We start from the raw sequence: 27,485 nt of genomic DNA on the forward strand, positions 1-27,485 counted from the left end.
TTCATGATACATATTAAATCAATTCTTGGCTGGATAATAAAAGAATAAATAAAATAATGTCTATTGTTCTCAAGACATAAATATAGGTAAATGAGTGGCAGCAACATCATGTTTGGATAAGCATCTAAAATTTATTATTAAGGTAAACTTTGACATATAATGTTAAAAGTCACCACTCTACCCCAAAATTTTGCAAATTTTCTAATTATAAACATAATATTCAAATTGAACATTTAAAATGTACCTTGGCCAGGCGTGGTGGCTCACACCTGTAATCCCAGCACTTTGGGAGTCCGAGGCAGGTGGATTACCTGAGGTCGGGAGTTCAAGACCAGCCTGACCAACGTGGAGAAACCCCATCTCTACTAAAATACAAAATTAGCCAGGCGTGGTGGCGTGTGCCTATAATCCCAGTTACTTGAGAGGCTGAGGCAGGAGAATCACTTGAACCCAGAAAGCAGAGGTTGCAGTGAGCTGGGATCTCACCATTGCACTCCAGCCTGGGCAACAAGAGCGAAATGCCATCTCAAAAAAAAAGTACCTTGTAATGGTAAATATAAACTCCCAAGAAGGGATATTTTCAATATAGCTTTTATATTGTATTTGGGTTTATGTATTTCATCCATTCTTACAAGATGTTATAAGGGCTTTATATTTTTAATGTGTTTTGTAAATGTTTACAATTTTATTTTTAATTATTGTGGGTACATACTAGGTGTATTTATGGGGTAAATGGGATGTTTTGACACAGGCATGCAATGTGAAATAAGCACATCATGGAGAATGGGGTACCATCCCCTCAAGCATTTATCCTTTGAGTTATAAACAATGCAATTATACTCAAGTTATTTTAAAATTTACAATTAAGCTATTATTGAATGTTTTTCTGTGTTTTTAGTACGTTGATGATATGAAGTGGGTTTCTAGAAACCCTAACTTAGAAAATTATTATTCAACTTAAAGATGGCACAAGTCACAAGTGTCAATAATTTTGGCGTTCAAAACTAAGCTTTTGTCAAATAATGGCTCATTAAATGTGTGTGTGTATATATATATATAATTTGTATGAATATATACTTGTGTATATAAATATACACTAATTTATATAAACAGACATGTATGTATATATAAATATATACACCGCATATTCTCACTTATAGGTGGGAATTGAACAATGAGAACACATGGACACAGGAAGGGGAACATCACACTTCGGGGACTGTTGTGGGGTGGGGGGAGGGGGGAGGGATAGCATTGGGAGATATACCTAATGCTAGATGACGAGTTAGTGGGTGCAGCGCACCAGCATGGCACATGTATACATATGTAACTTACCTGCACATTGCGCACATGTACCATAAAACCTAAAGTATAATAATAATAATAATAATAATAAATAAAAAATAAAAATAAAATAAAATATATATATATACACATATGTATGTGTATATGTATGTGTGTATATGTAAATATATATATATATACACACCTGTGGATATGATAAACCTGTGTGTATTCTTACCATATGAAGGCAGAGCAAAATCATGAGAGAGTTTTAGTACCATCCCAGAAGTGAAGTGACAATATCAGAGTATTAGTGAGGATTTGGAGTCTGATTTAAGGTGGATATTTAATGCAGGAGCTTGACTGAAATTGCAATAGATCATTTTAACTTAGTACTGGTAGACACAGCAAGGTGAAGATTCTGAAGAATGAATTTCAAAGAGGTGAGAGAAGTAACCAGTTGTTGGATGCTATCTATTGAACAGTTGAACAGTTTGGTGTTTATATGGGTTTTTCAGGACGTTCTAGAACAAACAATAAAGTTATTTGCATATTTTGTGGTTTTAGACATTAGTTTTCTAGAACAGTAAATTCATTTTGATTAAGAATAATAATGCCATGTTAATTAAGACAATCACATAATAAAGTTATGTTTATGTAGACCATAAGCAGCATGAGTGTAGATGGTTTTAGCTCTCACTGTCCTACCATGTGGTTGTTGTTCAACCTGAGCTGCAAGATGGTCCATTAGCATCTGGAAATGTGATCAATCCAAACTGTCATAGCTATTTGAGTTGTCATGATAATGTATGATGTTTCCAGATACTATTATTTCCAACCTCCACAAGTGTTAGGTTTTCCTGTTCTCTTTTTTGGGTGATCATTTGTTGGATCATTCAGTGGCATGGTAGCTATTCAATAATATTCAAAATGCAAGAGATCACACATTTTAACACTACAACCAGATTAACACAAGAGAAGAACTACAATTACAGTTTGTTATTATCTGCCCAGAGTTCCCGAATTTGAGAGAATAGATCCTATCCCCAATCCAGAGAGTCCATAGTGCTAGATATAAGTTTATATAACTTATGGTTTCTTTCCGTCTCAAATGTAAGAGTAGTGAGATTAAAGACAACAAAGAGATCTGCAGAGATGTAAGCCTAACACTCTTTCCCCAAAACAGCATCTACTCACTTTCAAGAGGCCAATATTATATCTGTTCAAAATGAGCACCAGTCCAATTTCATGAACTTCTCAAGTGGCACTTCCCCTTGGTGACACTTTCTGTTCTGCTGCTCTTCTAGGAAACATAGTATTCAGGATTATTCCTGCTTTTCAGGCCTATTTTTAAAGCACATGGTGATTTTTTTCTGAAAGAGCAAACTGATAGGTCAAAATGGACCCTGGATGTTTCAGAGAATACCCTGAAAATAGGGATCAGATTATTAATATAACAAATTCCTGTCCAGTTGACAGGAAGAAATCAGTAGGCTTTTGTACATGTATCAAATACCAGTCATTGGGAGCCAGTCAATTACCTATTCTTGGACAATCTATCCCCAAAAGATTGACAAATAGTGTTGTAATATTTTAGCACCACTTGTCAAAAATGGTCCAGTACCAGGCAGTGAAGTTTGCAGTACGGAGATCCTTAAGTAGAACTAAGGCAAAAGAAAAAGCAGTGTGTTTACTTGGAAGATCTTTGAAAGTATTAACCTCCAAATATATACCATCTGTACCCTAGTTTGCTTTTAAATTCTATTTTTGTGTAAGCTCAGTTTCAAAAGCCATTCATCTTCACCAGAGGATCTCCACTTGCTTCTGTGGAAATGGAAACCTCCTTTTTGAATACAATGTGATATGGAGTTTTAGATTTCTTGTTGTCTGGCCTATTGTAATACTGTTTTTTTAATCTATAAAGTTAGCTAATAGTTGAATATAGTTATCCAGGAAAACAAAGGATTCATGATAACGATTTAGTACCAAGGAAAGCCGTGAGGCTCCCTACAGAAAGTGGGCTTTCTGTTACTTTAAACATGTACTTTAGCTTACTAGTAAATTGTAGCCAGTTGTAGAACTCATACATTGGAGTGACTAGACATGTGAACAGTAAAATTAGGAATAGGGGCCTTATTGGTAATGTAACAATAACCTTAAGCAAAAAGCAAACAAGGAAATAAAATATCTAGAAAAATAAAGAACAAAATAATGCAGTATAAAGCATGATAATCCATAATCTTTTCCTGTGGATCCTCAGTAGAAGCTGGCTATATCTTATCTAATCTTTTGTCATCTTTAGTCCAAAGATTTTAATGGAAGTTATCTCCTTCTGAAAATGGACTGTTTCTGGAGGGATCTCAATAATTCTCAGCTTGAAATCTCTGGTAAGGGCCATCTTCCAGTGATCCAGGCAAGGTTTATGAGAGACACACATACAGGGACTAACTCCATGGAGTTATACTACTGTCCTAGTAGTGAACAGTATCCAATTGGGTTCTTTCTAAAAGTTTTTAGGTCATTCAAGGATTGCTTGGAAGAATGTTGAGAAAAGGCTGGTTAAACTTGTTGATAAGAAGACTGGATGTGTTCCATGAATTACCTGCAATATTTAGCCATATCTGCTTTTAATAGGTGGAGTCCAGAACTGCAGATGATATTTCATGAAACATGGATCAACCTGTTACTAACTCATAGGAGAGGAGTCAATGAATCTTAGGATTTGATCTCAATGACAATACCTTAGGCCTTAGAAGTTTGAGAGCTTCTGAGAGTTTTGCTAATTTGAGTTTTAGAGTTCTGTTCATTCTTTCTTCCTTTCATAGAGATTGGAACTTTGTTGACCGCAAAATTTTCAAGTAAGTGGCAGGGGTTTGCAAAGCTTTTAAAAGATAGTCTCAGTGAAATGGGTACTTTTGTTACTGAAGAGATAGACTGGATTTCCCAGGAGTTCCCCAGGTTGGGTACACAAAATTAAGTCATTTTAAAAACACGATTAGAGCCTAGCTCTCCAGCAAGAAAATGTTTCAGAAATTGTGAGAACTATCTGAATTACCAGACATATTAAATGATCAAGTAGGGTAGTTTTATAAAATCCATTTAGAGATATAGAAAGGGATCATGCAGTTTCAGTCTTTGTCCATGTCCCAACCTTTATATTTTTATTAATATTATTCTAGTGACAGGTAAAACCTGAACCAGACATATCCTCAGCAATTTAGCAAACTTGCCCCATTAATGTTGATTAAGTACAGTGGCCAATTTATCTTTGCTGTTGTAGATAATTTCCTGTAAACTTTTTCCAAGTTTCCACTTTAAGTCCTCTGGTGCTATGAGACAGATATCCTAAGATCATCAAGATAGCCTTAGAAAATTTATAGCCATTTATCTCCCAGTACTTCTAACTGTGCAGCCAATATTAGACTTTGGGCCTCTCCAAACATTTAATCTCAGGAGGGTTAGAGAGCTTCAGAATCCTGCTTGTCTGACATGATGATCACCCAGGGCATTCCCTTAAGTCTCCATGTTACCAAATTTTGAATGAGTTCCTACTTTTAATATATTAGTTTGGTGCAAAAGTAGTTGCGTTTTTTGCCATTGAAAGTAATGGCAAAAATCGCAACTACTTTCACACCAACCTAATAGCTACCTCCTTAGAAAGCATTAGAACACTCGAAAGTTCTTTATATGCTAATTATTCTTAATCAGGGTTCCTTCTGAAATCAAGAAACTTCTTTGCCTTCAAAACATTACGAAGTTATGGACAACCCAAAACCATATTCACATATCTTCTCTTAATATTTATGTTAACCTCCTTATCTTTAGCTAATCACAAGCCCCGATGGTTGCAAATTAATTCTGTCATATGGGCAGATTTTGCCATTGTCAGGGACATTATAGAATAACCTGCCTGATGTTTTCTTGAATAGTATTAAGATATGACCCATCAACATACAAGATTAAGTCTAAATTTTCTAAAGGAGGTTATAATAAATCTATTCAGAACATGTATAGTTAACAAGCAGAGGTTAGAAAGTCATTGCATTTTTTTTCAGGTAAAAAAAGAATAGCAAGATTTGAAGGATTTCAACAATTAGTGAAATTTGTGAGGGAGAAAATAAAAGGATTTCGTAGGATATAAGCTTATATGCTGATAAATGTTGTGTATTTTCAGAAATCAGAAAATGGTGAACTATCAATTGTAAGGAAGACTGAAAACCAAGTTGGTAGAAGTCTCCATTAGTTTAGCTGTGGCAATTCTCCTTAGATTCAGTGGGTAGGCTTTTGCCACTGTGTCAGGAAAGAGACTATTGGTTTGATATTTTCTATGAAGTTGAATCAGAACACCAGAGCCTTGTCCATATATTTCATGAATAAATAAGTATAAAGGTTTATGAAAATTAGATATTCCAGGGTGGGAGGTCATTAAGGAGTTAATCCTCAAAAAAGTCTGCTCATGTTTGGATCCGGTTACTTAGGACTTAGTTAAATCGTATAGAGGCTTGGCAATTTCAGAAAAGTTGGAAACACATTGCTAGGAGTAGCAAATTCAGGAATCGTTTTCTTTGTTTCTTAACTACTGACCTGGGAAACTTTTGATCTGCTTGTGGTCTGTCATGAATAAGGAATTTATCTCGTTGAGGTAAATCATGTCCTGGGACTGGACATTATTTCTACAAAAGTGAAACTCTTCTTTGGAAACCTATGCCCTTCTTAAGCTAAAACAGTAAGTAGATAGATGAAATCCATCTTAGAGCTCACCTCACCTTTATAATATAACAAAAATAATCCACATATAAGGTAGGAGTAGACTCACAGAAAAAAATTAATGTCATTCATATTCTGGCTGAGGCCTTGCGAAAGTTGGAAAGTGCCTCCTTCAACTTCTTGGGAATAACAATCTACTGTAGTGCTAATTTTCTTAGGAAAAAAGCAAACAAGTGTTGACTATGTTTATCTTAAGAAAGAAAGTGAAACACAGGGCTACAATTATAAAATATGTAGGCTCAGGAGGCACCAAAGACAAAATAGCATTTGGGATTGGTGCAACAGCAAAGTGGAGAATCTCTACTCTATTTACGAACCTGAGGTCTTCAATGACCTATATGCGCCCCTGACAAAGATTTTTTTACTGAAAGGAGGTGTATGTTGTAAGAACTCATAGAGAGTATGATGAGTCCTTTCTCTCTCTCTCTTTTTTTTTTTTTTTGTTTTTTGATCTCTTCAATATATTCCATTTGAGCTTGATTAGAAAGAAGTGTACCCATGTCCAAATTAGCTATAGCTCTTTTACTAACAGAGGAAGTAGTCAAGTCATCGGGGCTTTCCAGGAAGAAACCTTCAGAAGAACCTTTAATCTTGCAGTTTCATTTGCACATTAAATTCATCCCTATCAAATCAGTAGGGGTTTTGTCATGAAAGAGGAAAGTATGTTCCTTGGTTAAAGGTCCAAGAGGGACAGCTATGAGCTGGGACATGGTAAACATCTGAAGGTTATTAAAGACATCTACCCATCAGGTAGTTTGTTGACTCTGACAGAAGGGCTGTATACCAGTAGTAGGATTTAGGGTTGACACTTTAGTACCCTGTATACACTTTCTATTGCTACTATAACAAAGCACCACAAACTTAAAGGCTTAAAACAGCACCCATTTATTATCTCACAGTTTCGTTAGAAGTCCAGGCAAAGTGCAACCCAGCTGCTTATGTGCTCTCAATTTCATAAGGTTAAAATCAACCAGTTGTCAGGGCTACGTTCTTTTCCGGAAGCTCTGAGAGTAAATCTGCTTCCAAGCTCATGTGGGTTGTTTTTAGAATTCAGTTCTGTATGGTTGTAGGAGTGTGGCTCCAATTTTCTTGCTGGTTGTGAGCTTTAGGTCATTCTCGAGCTTCCAGAAGCCACCAGTACTTCTTGGCTTGGGACCTCCTTCCTCTATCATCAAAGCCAGTAAGGAAGGCTGAGTCTCCAACCTTCAAATTTCTCTGAACTTCTTTTCTGTGTTATCTCTCCTCTGTTTCCAGCCAGAGAAAGTTCTGTTTATAAAGTTTATGGGATTATGTCAAACTCACCCAGATAATCCAGGATAATCTCTACATCTCAAGGTCTTTACCTTATAATCTGTGAAGTCCCTCTTTTCCACGTAAGATAACATATTCGCAAGCTCCAGGGATCAAGGTGTGGACATCTTTGGGGGATTATTATTCCACTTACCATATGCCCGTATCAATAAAAAAATTTAAGGCTCTCTTTTAATACGTAAAGAAATTTTCTTCTTATAAGAGTGAGAGTATAGCTACTCGGGAGGCTGAAGTGGAAGAATCACTTGAGCCCAGGAGTTGGAGGCTGCAGTGAGTTATGATTGCACCACTGCACTCCAGCCTGGGATACAGAGTGAGACACTGTCTCTAACAAAATAAAAGTAAATAAATAAAATTTAATTTAAAAATAATTTTTCAAAAAGACTGAAGGTACCTACCTGTTTTACTTTATCTTTTTAAATATCTTTGTCATGAAACTCCCTCCTGCAGAGTTTAATGACTGAGATAGGAACATCTAGTTCTTCATTTGTAATGCCATCAATTTATTTTGATCCTTATTTTATTTATGTTCAAAGATGTTTTTCAAAATATTCAGATACTGGATATGTGACAGTGGGACGATTTTTGACTCCAGTTTTTGCTCATATATCAAATCCCTTATTTCATTCTTTTTTTAATTATTATACTTGTAGTTTTAGGGTACATGTGCACAACGTGCAGGTTTGTTACATATGTATACATGTGCCATGTTGGTGTGCTGCACCCATTAACTCGGTCATTTACATTAGGTATATCTCCTAATGCTATCCCTCTCCACTGCCCCCACCCCACAATAGGACCCAGTGTGCGATGTTCCCCTTCCTGCGTCCGTGTGTTCTCATTGTTCAATTCCCACCTATGAGTGAGAACATGCGGTGTTTGGTTTTTTGTCCTTGTGATAGTTTGCTGAGAATAATGGTTTCCAGCTTCATCCATGTCCCTACAAAGGACATGAACTCATCATTTTTTATGGCTGCACAGTATTCCGTGGTGTATATGTGCCACATTTTCTTAATCCAGTCTATTATTGTTGGACAGGCCATTTATAAAAAGTAGACAGAGACATCAAATTACACCTGTTTGAGGAATTACTCTTGAATGCTAAGAGTGCTTAAGAGTCCATCTCTTAAAGTTTCTGAACTCATCCTTCCTTTGCTTGCAGAACTCGGTTAGAGTCTGTTCATTTTCATTGGCAAGGTTTTAGAGATAACCTCCATAGACTTTGTCTAACATCTGTAAATCCCTGCAAATCCCCTTGGTTTCCTATAAAATTTGAGATGTTTTAAGATACCCTCAGGTTTTTCCCATTCTGCCTTTTCCATCCAATCATTTGCATCTAATGCTCTCACTATCATATGATCTAATCAATATAAATTTGGGACCCCTGAATTACACATTCCTACAACAATTCTAAATTTCTCTGCAAATTTTTTCAATCCTATATGGATTTTAGAAAGTCTTTGACTATGACTGTCAATTCAAACGGAGACCACATTTTAAAATCAGCCTCAAGGGATTTTCCTATTCTGAGAGCAGTTTAATTTTAAGAAGCAACTGAATTTGGGCAAGATGGTTCCTGGCTGACAGGAAGGGAAAGAGAACAAATTGGAGGGAGAGATAGAGTAAGAGAGAAATTGAGAAACATAAGTTGGAAGAAGAGAAGTGGTTGGATCAAGACTTTGAGTTGTGACTTGTGATTTAGAGGGAAATACGTAAGAGATAATTTAAAGTTGTTTACAGTTCTCTTTTGCCTTGGCCAATTAATCACTTATGGAAGCCATTTGGGAATCTGAATTTCTTCTGGATGAATTTTTATACCAATCAAAATTGCACATAATTGGGTATTTGGGGTTTCTTCCTTTTTTGTTCTAAGGAACAAAATGAACAACTTTGATCATATCAAAATTTCACTTTTCCTATCTGTTGGCCATTTGTCTGTCTTCTTTGGAGAAATGTGTATTCCAGTCCTTTGCCCATTTTTTAATATGGTTATTTACTTCTTTGCTATTGAGTTATAGGAGTTGTAGGAGTCTCTTTTATAATTTGAATATTAGTCCCTTATCAGATATATAGTTTGCAGATATTTTCTCCTATTCTGTAACTTGCCTTTTCACTGTTTTGATTGTTTCCTTGTTGTGCATGTTTTTAGTTTGATGTAGTCAGACTTTATTTTTCTTTTGGTGTCTGTGCTTTTGGTGTCTTGTCTAAGAAATCATTGCCATGAATGCTGTCATGATTTTTCCCTATGTTTTCTTCTAGGAGTTTTACAGTTTCAGTTTTCATTGACATCTTTAATCTATTTTGAGTTTAGTTTTGTTTATGATAAGGGTTCAATTCCACTCTTTTGCATGTGTATGTCTAGTTTTCTCAATACCATTTGTTAAAGAGACTATTCTTTCTCCATTCTGTATTCTTGGCACTCTTGTTGAATATCAGTTGACCGTATATGCGTGAATTTATTTCTGTGCTCTATTCTGTCCCATTGAATGTCTGTTAATAATACTGTGTTATATACACTTAAAAATGTAAGACTTCATGTTAAGGGCTCTTACAACAATAAAAGTGCCAAAGTCACATCATTGTTGTAGAATTTAAAATGCAGTATAATTACATTTCTTAGCATTTAATACCTGCAATAAAAATTATCTTTGATTTCTTTAAAAAAATCAGTGAAGTGACTTCTGTAATTCTAAGTTATCCTTGGTGAAATCAGTGCCGTTTATGAAGGAAATTACCTAAATTTGAGTGATAACATAGATAAATGCAAGAAGCAGGAATCTGGCCAAGAGGGGAGTAAAGAGAGGTTTAGACAGAAGTGAACCCATAAGAGTGTGGTAATAGATGGTTGTAAATATTGCTTGTATACCTTGTGTCTTGGGGTCCCAGCCTGAGGACCAGAGAATCTCCAATTACAAACATGGCTGATATAAATTTTACAGAAGGTGGAAAGATTTAAAAGTGATATCTTCTGGAACCAGACAAAACAAGACTAAGGAAATTTCCCATGAGGTTTTACTAAGTGACCTATCACCTAAAGCAAATTTCATCCAAGGGAAGCCAGCATGAATATAAACCCTTTAAAGTTCTCAGTCTGCAGTGCTGCTTCAGGAACAGATGTATGGGAGCTACACCTGTCCTCTTCCCTATGCACTTGACATTTACAGACACATACCAAAAATGATAAGTACAGAGGCAAATTTTGTATTACTAGTCATAGGGCAGATTTCCAGCAAGAATAGAAAGTTTTCAAATATGGTTAGATAATGAAAGTGTTACTTTAAAAGACTTATCACTCTTAGCCAGGCGTAGTGGCTCACGCCTGTAATCCCAGCACTTTGGGAGGCCGAGGCGGGCAGATCACGAGGTCAGGAGATCAAGACCATCCTGGCTAACACGCTGAAACCCCATCTCTATTAAAAATTCAAAAAAATTAGCCAGGCATGGTGGCGGGTGCCTGTAGTCCCAGCTACTCAGGAGGCTGAGGCAGGAGAAGAACGTGAATCTAGAAGGCGAAGCTGGCAGTGAGCTGAGATCGCGCCACTGCACTCCAGCCTGGTGAGACTCCATCTCAAAAAAAAAAAAAAAAAAAAAAAGACTATTGATTTTAGAAAATGAAATAAAGTAAAAAGTTCTGAGAGCCAAAGAAAAAGAAAAAAAGCACAATACAAGGCCCCAATGCAAGATGAAATCTCAAGAGGCCTCAGAAGAATGAAGTATTTTCAGACTGAGGGTCTTGGGCTGCAGTAATGTGAGGTCTTGATAAGATCTCAGTGGGCCTCCAAGATTGTCAAACGCTAGTTCACCATAAATATCACCAAAAGAACCCGATGATGAGGTAAAGCTTAGTTTATTCCTCACAAATTTAAAAAGAAAAAAAAAAAAAAAGGACACGACCTGGTAGTGTCTATTAATCTTTCAGTGTTCCAGCAAAGTTGGAAGGTTTATGAGATCTTGAGACTGGTTTAAGATGGTCTTAAATGTAAAATATTTGATTGAAATTGTGTATGTCTCATGATCTAAAGATTAGAACTGGTGAACACAGCAAGATATTTTCTTTTAAAAAAATTTTTATTTTATTTTACTTTAAGTTTTGGGATACATGTGCAGAACTGGCAGGTTTGTTACATAGGTATACATGTGCCATGGTGGTTTGCTGCACCTATCAACCCATCATCTAGGTTTTAAGACCCACATCCATTAGGTATTTGTCCTAATGTTCTCCCTCCCCTTTCCCCCAACCCCCGACAGGGCCCAGTGTGTGATGTTCCCCTCCCTGTGTCAATGTGTTGTCATTGTTCAACTCCCACTTATGAGTGAGAACATGCGGTGTTTGGTTTTCTGTTCCTGTGTTAGTTTGCGACCATAAAAAAGAATGAGTTCATGTGCTTTGCAGGGACATGGATGAATCAAGATATTTTCTAGAAGAGGGTTTCAAAAAGGCTTGAAGAGTTAAGCCTAATGTTCATTTAAAAAAAAATTGCCAGGAAATTCCTGGAGCAAATGATAAAGTTATTTACAACCACTATCTTCCTGGGCAAGAGTTTTCTAAAATAATAAAGTTATATTAATAAAACTGGTGAAATAATAAAATTATGTTAGTGAAGACAGTGAATAATAAAGCTACATTAAACGTAGATGGTAACTAATGTGAAAGTAGAAGCTTTTAGTTCTCACTTAGACCTGCTTCTGCAGATGAAATTGTTTTCTAGATTCCCTAAGAGCTTTTAAGAGTATGTTCCCCATCATCCTGAAGCAGCTGGACTGATAGAATGGTGGAATGGTGCCCAGACCCTTCAGGAATGAAGGTTTGAGTCACTCAACCAGGAAAAAAAAAAGAACCACAACCTGCTGAGGTGTTTGCTGAAGGCAAAGGGAATACAGAATGGGTAGTAGAAAAAGGTGGTCATCAATACCAACTACGGCCACGTGACCAGCTGCAGAACCAAGGACTGTAATTGTCATGAGTATTTCCTCCTCCTTTTGTTAAAAACATGTTTATGCATATATGCACTTGTACTAAGAAAATATCTTCATTTTTATTTCCTTTTTCCTTTATCATGTGGCATAAGATTTATTGACATCATATTATGTAATAGCATTTGTGTTGGGGATTGGTGCATTTCTGGTTGTACAAAGGATTGTTGTATTATGTTAGGCATAATTATGACCTTATTATTGTCTTTTTCAGAAGATTATGTATGATCTCAGGAGATGTGTATGGGTTCAAGCTGACAAGGGGTGAACTTGTGACGGTTAATACTGAGTGTCAACTTGATTGGATTGAAGGATGCAAAGTATTGTTCCTGGGTGTGTCTGTGAGAGTGTTGCCAAAGGAGATTAACATTTGAGTCAGTGGGCTTGGAAAGGCAGACCCACCCTTAATCTGAGTGGGCAACATCTAATCAGCTGCCAGAACAGCCAGAATATAAAGCAGGCAGAAAAACAAGAAAAGGCTAGACTGGCTTAGCCTCCCAGCCTTCCTCTTTCTCCCATGCTGGATGCTTTCTGCCCTGGAACATTGGACTCCAAGTTCTTCAGCTTTAGGACTTGGGCTGGCTTTCTTGCTCTTCAGCTTACAGACAGCCTATTGTGGGACCTTGTGATCATGTGAGTTAATACTACTTAATAAACCCCCCTTTTATTTTATATATATATCTCCATTCTATTAGTTCTGCCCCACTAGGGAACCATGACATGACTAACATAGAGTGTGAAGGCATTTGTTTATCAGTAACTAATGGATGTTCACAGCAACCCACAAAGGTGTTCATCTCTTGTCTAAAACTCTACAATCACCTCTGAACTTGTCGCCCTCCTTCCACTCTTGTTCTTCTCCAGTATACTCCCCATACAGCAGCCAGGGTGAGATTCTGGAAATGCAAATCAAAACATTTCAATGACTTCCCATCTCTGTTAATTGAAAAAGCAAATCCTTACCCAGGCCTACAAGGCCAGCTGGCATCATCCTGAGAACCAGGCTTGGACTATATGCTTTAGAGGGCCCTGTGTAAGCTTCTGTCCAGCTATACTAGCGGTCTCTACCCTTACCCAGTTCACCACCAGATGAGAAGTCTACAGGTCTAGGGAATATATACAGCTAGAGTCAAAGCCCACTTATAGAACATGGTGTTCTCCAAGGACTCAGAATTCTCTGTCCAGCTGCTTACAAGCCTACTTTGAGGGCTGCAGTCTCTTCTTCCATTTGATTCCTCTCTCTAGGGGCAGGCTTCACTTCAGATGTACACACCCCAGGGCCAAGTAGGAATGAGAATGGAGCTAGGATGTGGTGGTCTGGCATGTCCATACAAACATATAATCACTCAAATTATAGGGTGGAGCTGGAGGTAGAAAGAGAAAGGGAAAGACCAAAGACCAAGGGCCAACTGAGAAGCAAGAAGCTTAGATTATAATTGTTTTTTTTTTAAATTGTATTATAACTTTTGTGAGTATTAGAACCATTTTATCATAGCTTCCCTCTCACTGCCTTGTTCCACAATTGTTCCACAATTCCCTCTTTCATAAGAAAAACACCCTTAAACCAAGCCCCAGCTTGCTTCAAGAGTGCAGAAAGATCCTTTATGTGCTGTAGTATATCAGGTACTGAGGTATGTGCCTGTAGGATTTATTTCCTAACTCCAGATAAGTTTAGACTTGTACCAAGGATTCCAAAGTAGAAATCACCCTGGTTTTTGTGCAACAATCGGCACACTGTTTGTATCTCATCTGAACTGTGTCTCATCAGTCACTGAAAAACAGAAAGAGTTGCTCAGGAATTCCGGACAAATAATTACAAGGACGTATCCTTGCCCATCATGAATTTCTATCCCAAAGTACAGTCATCACAAATGTGAGATATATGCAACAGCAAAGTATCAGCCTAATACCTGTGAAGAAGACAGACACTCCTGGGCTAGGCAAGTTTCAGGATGAATCTAATGCAGTAATCTTTCAAAATATCAGTAATTTCTGCCACACACATTCAGTTCTATATGTACAGCAGTCCCTTTTATAAAAGGAATAAATCATCTATATGACTAGAAATTAGTTCTTTCTCTCCTCTAGTCAGTAAGTTCCAGGAGAGCAGGGACTAGTTCTGTCTTATTTATACTGTACCTGGCACACAGTAGGCACTCAACAAATATTTCTTGTTTGAAGTAATAAAAAAGAGGAACAGAAGTATTTGCTAGCAGATCTTATATAACAACAAAGAATACATCACACTTAACATATGGCAAAAATATATTATCTGGCATCTCTAATCGGTAGCCGTGAATCAAGAAAGAGCAGCATGGTAACTGCTAGGTTTCCATGTACTTAAGTAGCCCAGTTTTCTTATTTAAATTCCACTATTGCTCTTCCTCTATGCTGCAAAGCCTCTGAAATGAGAATCATAAAATCTATGTATCCATAAACCGACCAAGATCTCCTAAGGCTCTACCTGTAAAAAGATAGTCAACATTTGGGAGCAGGGCCAGCAGGAAAGGTACAGTGCTCTCTCATTTTACATTGTAATTGGTTTCTGACTAGCTAGTCTCAGCATCTAACTATAAATATTTTATATATCCGTATTGAAATAAATATGTCTGAAGTTTCTCTGGCAAACATCATCACAGTCCATGATAGCCTGAGCTTTTGATGTCTTCAATTGCCAGTCCCCCATTGGCTTTGGTCAGCATTTCCCTAAAGTGTGATCTTTGGGGCGTTAGTCCAAGCAGATGCTCCTGTGGCAGTAGGGGGATTAGAAGGAATCTGTTTTAGAAAATGACAGTGAACATTAGCATATTTCAGATTCTGAAAGTTCCTGCAGTTAAAATTAGTTTCATTTTGTTAAGACTAGCATTTCCTACTCAAATGTGGAAATTTTCTTTTAAATCAAAGTATGAATGAACCTATCTTGGAATACTCTTAAAGAAACACTAGCACAGATTGTGCTATACTAGTCCATGTCTCCAAACTTCATTCTGTTACACTTCATGACAAATAGGCCATGTTTTTGGTGTTTTTTAAAGTGCTTGCATCAGGAGTTTGGAACTATTTTGTCTATTCTTAATGTTTTTGATATATCCCCGAAGTCTTAAACCATCTCCCTATGGGCCAAATGGGTATCTTATAGTGCCCTAACTATATCATTAAACAAATGCCAAATACCTGGACTCACACTGTGAGATTATAGTTTAATGTAATCCCAAACACAGTAAAACACCATCAAACGAAGGACAAGAATTCCTGGGAATTTCCAGGGAAACCCAGGGAAATGCAAATGAGCTTTGCCTCCTCCTCAAGACAAATAACATGAATATTCTATCAAAATGTGTTTATAGGTAAAGGAAAATGTAGAGAAAATCTTGGGCTGTACATGTGAATACAACCAATGAGCTGCCTTTATTAATTGCCTACCAGTGAGTCTCTATATTTCAGTCTCCTCAGGAAAATCACTATATAAACCAGTTTATGATTTTCTTTCTCAGATCTTCATTGCAGCTGGTGATTGCTGAAAATGATGATCTCAGAGTCGGCTGTTCCTGCCAGAGAGCCTGCACACAGAGAGATGCCTTTGTGAAGCCAGCCATAGAAACCTGCATAAAATTGGCCTTCTTTCCTTAATAGAAGCACATGAACAAAGATGAGTTTGTTGCTGACTCAGAGCTGAAAGCTTTGTTTTGTAAAGCTCTCTGAATGTATTGCACTCTGGCAAAGGAGAAGGGCTCCTTCTTTAAAAAAAAAAAAAAAATAGAGGAAGAACAGTAAGCGGAAATCAGACAACAAATCAAAGCGCACACCCTTCGGGTAGATATTTGTGACTAAAGTGGCCCGAAACATTTTTTTTTTTTTTTTTTTTGGTGAATACTGGTCACATTTCACAAGCTGAATAAAATGAAAGGAAAAGGAACTCTAATTAATGGGGTGCCTTTTGATTTGCAGAGCAAAACTGCCACAGCAGATGTACCAGCAAAGAGGATTAGATTGTCCCTTCTATGAGGCACTGAAATTTTCTTTTTTCCCCTGTAGTAACCCCATTGAAGAGAGGCTGTCTTCAGTGTCTAAGATTCAGCACTGCAAAGAAACTGTTGTACTTAAGCACAATGGGCCACTCTCACAAGACCAGACAGAATATGTGAGGAGAGAACTAATATCCCATTAAATCTGGGCAAGACAGTTTTAATTTTACTATTTTTAAAAAGCTAAATTAAAAGAGAAATTTGTGATGCATTCCAAGTTGATAAAATATGCATTAAAGTGAACCTTAAAACATTCATGGATAATATTCATCATTTTGAAAACTGTAATTGAATCAAGAAGGAATGCCACGCTAATTTCCCTTTGTTTTAATTTAATCAGTCCAGGGTGTTTTTGGTTTGTGTGTGTGTGTGTTTATTTGTTTTTTATTGTTGTTGAGATCCTCATCTAAAAAGGTAGCCCCACTTCCTTTCAAAAGGAATAATTACCAGAATGATAACTTTAATTGCCATCAGAGAACCCAAAATGATCAGTTAATCATCCAGATAGTAAATGTTTTGCTTAAGTGAGTCTTGAATGAGGAGAGAAATAATGTATGGCTGTTGTTGTTATCTTTAATATGATTGTGGGAGGAAAAAGAGAATTGAAGAAGTGCATTTGTTGTTAATGTTTAATTTCAGGTCATTTTGTATTTCTGCACTTTTGGGAAAAAAGCAAAAAGGGCAGAATGCTACTCAGCTGGGGTCTGATTCTACTGAAAATAGCTGTGGTTCTCTGTATAACTTAGGTTGTGGAAAACCATGAATGCTGGCACCACCACAGGCTCACTTATTCAAGGGAAGAGTGAGGTCAACAGACTGCGGAAGTGAAAGAAATAATCCTCTCTCTCTCCTCATCCTTCCCACTACAGCTCCTTAGTGATGAGTTGCAAATCTGCCCCAGAGTAGGGTAAAGTATTTATGCAAATGATTTTCCTCTGCACTCAGCTAACTCTGGGGTCAGTCTATCTCTTTTGCTGCTGTGAGGTTTTGCCTTCTGACAACAAATAAAGGTGCAGTTCTCTCTCTCACACACACACACACACACACGCACACACACACAAATGCGCCTGGACTCCCCCCCTTTATAATATTGAAACTGCATTTGTTAGCAGTTATCACTCTGTAAGACAAAGTAATGCTCATATGAAAAATGTCTTTCACGTTATGATGGTCTAAGTGGTTTTTCAAGTAACATCTACTTCGAAGGGTGTACATACAGGCTGACTGAATGTCTAACTAAGGCTCGGCCTACTTGCTTCCCCAACTCTCCTTAGCTTTTAAGAAATAGGCCAGGCTTCTCATTCTGATAGATGGAGAAAGTTCTCAGGGTCCAATTGTTGCATTCTGGATAAGCGTGTGGTACTTTGTTGGCTTTCTCTTTTCCTCAACTAAACCAGCACTGTCATCTGGATAGAGCACTGCCGCTCTAGGCCCAGTCTAATGGCCATTAAACGCATTTACGTATAGAGCATATATTCATAGGGGCCTAGTAAACATAATAGACCAGGTAAAGGTACTCTACGGGATCTTTGAGAAACATTGTCAACACTGACTAATTTTAAGATGAAATTTAGACTCCTGGGCACTGGCCCAGACACTGACTAATGTGCATTTTTACATACCAGCTTAGTAAAATTCCAATGTCCTGTAAAGTATCATTGCTCCCTTTATTTTTACAGAATCACACAGAAACATGGTAGATGAAGAAAGGATTCCGATGTCAAGAAATATGTGGATGACCAGGGCAGTGACTCACACCTGTAATCCCAGCACTTTGGGAAGCCAAGACAGGCAGATAACAAGGTCAAGAGATCAAGACTGTCCTGACCAACATGGTGAAACCCCGTCTCTACTAAAAATACAAAAATTCACTGGGCATGGTGGTGCATGCCTGTAGTCCCAGCTACTCAGGAGGCTGAGGCAGGGGAATCGCTTGAACCCAGGAGGCAGAGGTTGCAGTGAGCCAAGATCACGCCACTGCACTCCAGCCTGGTGACAGAGCGAGACTCCATCTCAAAAAAAGAAAAGAAAAAAGAAATATGTGGAAGAAAATTAGATAAACTGAGTGATATTCCTGTTAGTTTCATCATCAGTAGAAGTATAAGACAGCTACGAATTTTTCTTTACTTAACCACCTGATGTACATAATAATATTCTCCTATTGACTATACCAAATTCTCTCCATTTCCATGCTAAACCATCCCAATTCCTCTGATGTTTACTCTAAGTTCGTATTTTCCAGCCCTCTTTATGTCTTTGTGCCTGAACACTAGACCCCCTCCAAATTTACCCCCAAATCTTGCCATCATTTCTGGGAGCATGTTTCATAAATGCAACTGTTTCCCTTCCAGGATACCAAAACCTCTTATTCATACCTTTCTTTCTTCAGCTGAACAAATTATTTCTGACTGTATAACTACTGACTCCACTGTAGAAGACACTGTTGAGAGAAACAGAGTCCAGAAAATAAAGATCCCATGTCCAGGAAGCTTACAGTCCACTTGCAGATACAAATATATCCCAAGACAGAATGAAATAACGTTCATGAAATATGTTATTGCAGGACATAGAATGACATCTATCTCACTGTCAATAACATAGTATTGTTATCAGACTAAGGGATAATGAGATAGAGATCAAGGATCACTGTTTGCGGAGAGGTGGCATTTGAGCTCATATTGAAAAAGGAGTAAGACTTCAGTCAGGTAAGGAGTGATCCCTAAGGGAAAGCATGGTGGTGAAAATCAGCCTTCTAACATTACAAGGTGCTATGCAACAGCTTTTTTGCAATCACAATTTCTCAGCAAGATGACTGGTGGAAGCTTACGTTTATGCTTGCCTTGCCGCAGGTAAATGGGCCTTGCATTTTCTCAGTCCCTAGTGGTGAGCTCAGTGAATTCTGCCTCAGTTCCATAGGCTAGAAATGTGTCTATATTGATGTTTTTCTTGACCTCTCTTTTTTCCCATGTATGGAAGTAGGTATGGTAGACAAACCTGTTCAGAAATGTGGACATAGTGACATAAAGATAAACTGAATATTCAGAAAGCTTAGATGATCCAGCATGAATAGGTTAGAGTTGTTGAAAAATTGAACATAGTGATTAAAATCATACCTATCGGTTCAGTTTCTCTCAGGCACCTATCCTTTGGCCACATTTCCCAAGGGTGTTGGGAAAGTGTGCCTGAAGCATATCTTCCATGAATCATCCCTTTCTGATTTCCATATATTATTTCCTGTTCCTCAAAAGCCCTTCTACCTTCCCTAACACCTCAACAGCTGCTTTTTTCCTTTAAGTTGTTTAACTCCCTTATGACCCAACTGAAAATGACATGCTGTCTGTGTTGTCTATTCCAAACTACTGGATTTATAAGTGTCTTTGCAAATTAGTTCTCCACAGTTCTTTTAAGCTCTCATTCTACTTTAACAATACTGTCCTTATTGGGAAGCATGCATAGTATCTTATAGGTATGGTTTATGGAAGAAGTGGAACTAAGCACTCCAATCAGTAGATCCATGCACAGGGAACTACGTAGAACATAAAAAATTGACCAACAAATGTGTATTTGTTTGGGTTAAGTTAAAGATATATATATATATATACACATACACATATGCACACACACATACATCACTCATATGATATTCTACTTAAATGAACTTTTTGATAGCCACTCTTCTATCAGTCCTAACTTAATGGACAGACGGGTTTCTGTTGTATCTCCATTATGATTTTTTTTAATCATAAGCAACCATTATTTATATGTGTGACTCCCTGTGTGAGGGGGAGACTATGCCTTACTCGTGTTTTGTGCCTTCAATGCCCAGTAGATTACCTGAAACATTTAGTTTCATAAGTGTTTTTTTAATAAAAGGTCATATATTATCTCAGTTGATTTTCATAACAATTGATGAAGTAGATAATGTTGACATTATGCTCATTTCATAGATGAGAAAACCAAGACTCACAGAGGTTGAGTGATTTGTCCAGGGGCAAGGGCTTTAGGTGAAAAGAACCTATCTTCCCAACTCATCTAAAGAGCTTATGGCAGCAGTAAGTGATGAAGCAAGTTTGATTTGGTGATTTTCCAGAGGAAGATGGATCTTATCTCTCATAGGAAATGAGATCTCATTCAGTGGCCTATATAGAATTATTTTTCCTTTTCTAATTACCCAGGGTAATTAGAACAGACAGAATAAATTACTCCTGCCTCCAAAAGCTTACCTGGTATTTTTTTGTGTTCTCTTCTCCATATCTAACATTGATCTCATATTAATCATGTATATTCTCATGTGAATGGCATTAGAATAAGAAATGATAGGAAAAAAGCCACCTCGGACTTCTTTTCAGGAGCTCCCGGGACTGCAGAGCCATATGGGGCAGCAATGTCTGGTTCTTATTGCAGTTGCATAGAATTTAAGAAGTACTATCATAAAGAGCTTTTCCAGCTTGACTTTGAAACCTAATAATCACTTATTCTGTTTTTATTTTTCTAACTGTTATGAGAACTACTATTTATTCAGCATCTTCTAAATTCCCAGTACTCTACAGGCAATGCCTTATTTAATTCTCATAATAAACTGCCACTTTTTATTCACCTGTCAGATACCTATGCTCCCCTGATTGAAGAGAGATATGATTAATTATTGATTAGGTAACTAACCCCTGCTAATGTGTTAGCTAGCTAATTTGTAACCCTAGTGTTTAGAGAAAAAAATCTTTATTTATTTAGAAGATATATATCTCTAGAAGGTATCTATGGCAAGAATTTGAGATCACATAAATAGGAATAGAATTTGTATTGAGACTAGCTTTTTGAAGCCCTCAAATTAAATAAAATAGCTAACCCATCTGTCTCTACATAAAATCAATGCTGCTGAAAATATGCTTCAAGGAGTGCTTCAGTAACCTTGGTAATGACATGCAAGCTCCCTGCCCATAGACTCTCCTTGACTCATCAGGAAGTGCCATTTGGACAATTTTAGTTTAGGAAAGCAACCAATCTCCAGCCCAACTCCTGCACACCCTTTTCTTTGTCAGTAGAGGTAGAACTGGATTTAGAAAACATTTGCCTCTAAATATGATGTATCTGGATATAACAGCTCTTTGTAAATGGTGGTAGAAACCTCAACGACTAGGAGCAGCTGTGGAGAGTGACACAGAAACTCAAGCAATCTCCCTTTCAAGTCTCTTCTAACACCATTTATAGTGAGAGCAGAGAGAGAACCATTTAAATAAATATTATGATGTTTGCCACAAAGATATAGTGGAGAAATAGTCACAACATATATTTGAGGAAGAAACACAGTTTATAGAAGACTTAAAAACCACCAGATTTTGAAATCGTGTATCTTTGGTAGAATCAGTACTTTTTGGGAACTGGTGGCATTTTGAACAGAAGGGATGCGTTTTGAACAACATCCATAGGACTACAGTGAAAACTCATTAGAGGAAGCAAGGTAAAATGCATAATTGGAAGAATGGTGGTCACATGGTAAGCAGGAGGTATTGATAGGTGATGACAGCTCCTGAAGCTAGAGCAACTTGCCTCTCTCCTTGCATTAGGACATGGCTAGGGCCTGGATCCCTGTGTCATGTCTGTGTCATTCTAATCCCTGACTCCCTGGTTTTGCTAATGCTTTCTCTAAAAGCTGATCCCTGTGAACATTAGTCCTGTTCACCTGTCTTAGGGGCTCCTGACTGGTGGGAAGAGGGCAACATTTTTTCTCTTTGTGGGTGTAAGTGAGGCAGCCAGGACCTTAGTGCACCTGTTGTATCTCCTAAGGCTGGTTCCAATTAGGCTCCTTCTAATGGAACCAAGCAAAAGCTAGTTAATGTTGTTGGTATTTTCTTCTTTAGTGGCTCAGCAATTATTCATTTCATGCTAAGCCCTTGAATGAGTATCTTCCCAGTCAGAGCACTGTTACCGAGCACTGTTCTGATGTCATGGGTTTTCTGTCCAGAGATAATTTTTCCATGGTTTAACCTCTTAAAACACATTATATACTCTATCACTGTTTTACTAGCATCTAAGGTAAGAGTCTTTTCTTTTGCAGAGGAAATTGTTATTAAAAATAAACAGACTATTTTCCTGAAATTGTGATCTTTAGAAAAAGCATCCAGGCGTTGACTGGGGGAAGTGATCTGTGAAGGACTTTACGAAGCTGATTCCAGACATAGTCAAGTAGAAAATATCAGAGGAAGAACTTACATTTAGTTCTGTAGGTCTTCAGGATTCATTCATTGGATCTGAAAATCATTGGTTTGTTCTCTACAGTTTTCAGCTTATGAAAACTAGGTGCAAAATTTCATCACCCTTTCATATATGCACATCATGGCAAGGTATAAACTTTGACGCTTGATATGATCCTTTCCCCATATGGAATGCATTTTCCTCCTGCTCCTAATTCAATAATATTTAACATATCTATGATTCATTTTAGTGTTATAAATTATTATTACCATGACATCTTCTTTTTTTCCCTAGCTTTATTAAGGTATAATGGAAAAATAAAAATTATATATATTTGTGGTGTGAACCATGATGTTGTGATATATGTATACATTGTAAAGTGATTATCACAATCAAGATAATTAACATATTAATCACCTTACATAGTTATACTTTTTTTAGTGAGAACATTTAAGATCTATTCTCAGCAATTTTCAAGTATACAACAAATTTCAAATAACAACATTGTTTTTAACTATGGTCACCCTATTATAATAGATTTCCAGAACTTATTCATCTGATCTAATTGAAACATTGAACCTTGTGACCAACATCTTCTCCTCCTTCCCTCCAACCCCTTCTCCCTGCCCAGGCAACCACCATTTTACTCTGCATCTATGAGTTAGGCTTTTTAGATTCCACATATAAGTGATATCATGTAGTATTTATCTCTCTATGCCTGGGTTATTTTACTTATAATATTGTTGAGAATGATAAGAATTCCTTCTTTTTTAAGGCTCAAGAATATTCCATTGTACATGTATACATTTTATTTATCCATTTTTCTGTGGATGAACACAGGTTGATTCCATATCTTGGCTACTATGAATAATTCTGCAATGAATATGGGAATACAGACATCTATTTGATATACTTAATTCATTTCTTTGGATATGCTATGGTCTAAATGTGTCCTCCAAAATTCCTCTGTTGAAACTTCATCACCAATGTGATAGTATTAAGTGGTGGGGCCTTTAAATGGTAAGTCATGAGGGTGGAGCCCTCATGAATGGATTAGTGCCATTCTAAAAGTGATGCAAAGAGCTGACTCACTCTCTTTTCACTCTTCTGTTTCCTCAATGTGAGAACATAATGTTTGCCCCTTTTACCATGTAAGGATTCAGCAAGAAGATCTTCACCAGACACTAAATGTTGGCACCCTGATCTTGGACTTCCCAGCCCCCAGAACTGTGAGAAATGAAATTCTATTGTTCATAATTTACCCATGCTATGGTATTTTGTTATAGCTGCATAAATGGACTAAGACAAGATACTGTCTTTTTTGAGAAAAGCCTATTCCTTTACCCATTTTTCAATCAGGTTATTTGTTTTCTTTCTGCTGAGTTGAGTCTCTTATATATTTTGGGTATTTTTTTTTTACTTCTATTAAAAATATCATTGCAATTTTGACAGAGATTGTCTTAAATTTGTAGATCACTTTTAACAATATTAATTCTTCTACTCCTTGTACACAGGGTATCTTTCCATTTATTTGCCTCTTCTTCAATGTATACATATGTAACTTACCTGCACATTGCGCACATGTACCATAAAACCTAAAGTATAATAATAATAATAATAATAATAATAATAATAAAAGAAAAAAAATGTATTTCATGAATGCTTTACAGTTTTCAGTGAGTACAGCTTTTACTGACTTGGTTAAATTTATTTGCAAGTACAGGTTAGGCATCCAAAATTCAAATATCTGAAATCTGCAAGGCTCCAAAATTCAAAACTTTTTGAGCACCAATATAACAATCAAGGGAAATGCTCACTGGAGTATTTTGAATTTCAGATTTTCAGATTTTGAATGCTCAACTACTAAGTATAATGCAAATATTCCAAAACCCAAAACACTTCTGGTCCTGAGTATTACAGACAAGGAATATTCAACCTGTATTTTATTTTCATTTATTCCTAAGTTTTCTATTCTTTATAGTTATTGTAAATAGGATTGTTTTCTTGATTTCTTTTTCACATAGGTTGAGTTTATAGAAAAGATACTGACTTCTGTTTGTTGATTTTTTTATTATTATTTTTGAGACGGAGTCTCGCTCTCTCACCCAGGTTGGAGTACAATGGTGCGATCTCAGCTCACTGCAACCTCCACCTCCCGGGTTCAAGTGATTCTCCTGCCTCAGACTCCTGAGTAGCTGGGACTAAAGGCACACACCACCACACCCAGCTAATTTTTGTATTTTTAGTACAGACGGGTTTCACCATGTTGGCCAGGATGGTCTCGATCTCCTGACCTCATGATCCACCCTCCTCAACCTCCCAAAGTGCTGGGATTACAGGCATGAGCCACCACGCCAGGCCTGCATGTTGATTTTGTGTCTTCCCACTTTACTGACTTTGTTTATTAGTTCTAACAATTTTTTGTTGAAGTCTTTAGGGTATTTTTATATATGAGATCATGTCATCTGCAAATGGAAAATTTTATTTCTTCTTTTCTGATTTGATTGCATTTTTTTCCTCTTTATTATCTAATTACTCTGGTTAGGACTTCCAGGGCTATAATGGAAGTGGCAAAAATGGGAGAGTGGGCATTCCTGTCCTGATCCTCATCTTAGAGGAAAACCTTTTTAATTTTTCACTGTTGAGTATGATGTTAGCTGTGGGCTTGTCATAAATGGCCTCTATTATGTTGAGGTATGTTTCTTCTATACATAATTTGTTGAGAGATTTTTATTACTAAAAATGTTGAATTTTATAAAATATTATTTATGCATCTATTGAGATGATCATACAGTTTTGTCCCCTAGACTTTTGTCAACTTGCTTTCATTCTTTCTTCCTCTGTCTCCTCTGACTAGGTAATTTCACATGACTTGTCTTTGGGCTCACTGATTCTTACTTCTGCTAGATTGAGTCCACCCACTGTTTAAACTTTCTATGGAATTTTTCAATTTAGTCATTGTGTACTTTAGCTCCAAAATTTATGTTTGATTGATATGGTTTCTATCTATTTGTTGAACTTCTCACTTTGTTTTTGTATTTCTTTTAAATTTTTGTTTAGTTGTCTGTGTTTCTTGTAGCTCACTGAATTTTTTTAAGAATATTATTTTGAATTATCTATCAGGCAGTTCACAGATCTCCATTTCTGTAAGCTGTGTTGCTGGTGTTTTATTTTGTTCCACTAGTGGTGTCCTATTTACTTATTTATTTTTTATCCTTGTGGCCTTGTGTTGGTGTTTGTGCATTTGAAGAAACAATCAACTCTTTCAGTGTTTATAAAGTGTATTTGGTAGGAAAAGCCCTCACTAGTCAGCCCATATTAATTCTGGGTGGGCCATCTGGAGGGGTCAATGGACAAGCTTGCTGCTAGAGTCCCTGTGTGGACTGGCCTAATGTGTGGGTCAGTGAGTAGATAGACGTGAAGCCTCAGATCATAGGGATGTGCCTTTGTCCTGGATATGCAGGGGTAGTCCCATAACCTGGATTCACTGGGATGAGTGTGGACCTCAAGCTAAGAAGACCAGCCTGGTCCCAGAATTAGACTGGAGCCTGAGTCTGAAGGCACTAGTCTAAAGCCTGTGGCCACAGGTACTTGTGTGGTGCCATGTTTCTCTTAGATGGGCCTGGTGCCAGGGTCTCTAGGGTCTTGCCACATAATTCTACTTCTCTCATGCACGAAGTATCTCTCTTCACGCTGTGCTGCCAAGGCTTGGGGTACGGGTGATGTGGGTGACGTGAAAGTGATCTTCCTACTTTATTTCAAGCCTCTTTTTTTATTTCTATGCTACACTTTGGTGCTGTAATCTCTCACTTGGATTCCTTAACTCTTTTAAAGGTATTTTCGTGCATGGATAGTTGTTCAAATTGTTATTTCTGCAAGGGGACTAGTGCAGAAAGTCCTATTTTGCCATTATGCTCTCATTTTAGTGTTGGCTCAAATGCTGTAAAAAATATTTTACTTTGATTTAAAAAATAACAATAGCTAACATATATTAATCATATTATATGCTGAGTGTTCTATATGAATTATTTTATTTAATCCTCATAACAACCTTATTAGGTACGATTATCATTACTCATATTTTATAGATAAAGAAACTGAAGCTTAATGAAGTTATGTTAATCACCTTATTTGCATAGCTGGGAAGTGGTACCATCAGTTTTTGAACCTAGGCAATATAACACCAGACTCAAGCATCTAACTGTGTTGCCACACTGTCTCCCTTTAGATAGTCCCCTAATTCTGAATCTCTATAATATTAATACAGATACAGTATGTGATGGCAAGCACTTTAACTTCTCAATATTCTAATAGTCTCCCCATTGCCAGCAAGTACTCTTGAGGTAGATGAGCCCAGCTCGGACTCATTTACTAGGCACATTTGTTTAATTGTTCACCAATTTCTCTCATTCTGACTTGATATTTCTCTAAGGTCTAAGCCTTCATATAATTTCTACGGAAGAAACACTTCACTATTCTGTTTTTCTGACAAGGTTATTGTTCAAAGTCTTAAGATGTACATCTGTGGTTAACTTAAGGGTCAGAGGTAGTTCCTATAGGATTTTCTACATTAGTGCTATTCAAAATATGGCCTGCAGACCAGTTCCTACCTGTGAACTTCGTGTTACTTGTATGTGATGAGATAAAGAGCTTGCATCAAAATAAAAATCAAGAGGCCAAAAATTTCTTTTAACGTAAAAGCTTTTACAAAATCTTTGTATATAAAACATATACTGATAGAATTTTCCTAATTAAAGTAGAAGCAGAGGAACTGAAGCTCTATCTTCAATGATCACCTCCAGAAAACACTCAAGATTCCTTCTCAGAGCCCTAGGATTCCTTGAAACACAGCTTGAGAGTCACTGTTACAGGCACCAATTTCTGGAGTATCATTTACACACTATAGTTTTCTAGAGTCATTTTTATCCTCAT

This window comes from Pongo pygmaeus, chromosome 6 (genome assembly GCF_028885625.2).
Source record: "Pongo pygmaeus isolate AG05252 chromosome 6, NHGRI_mPonPyg2-v2.0_pri, whole genome shotgun sequence".
NCBI classification, from domain to species: Eukaryota; Metazoa; Chordata; class Mammalia; order Primates; family Hominidae; genus Pongo; species Pongo pygmaeus.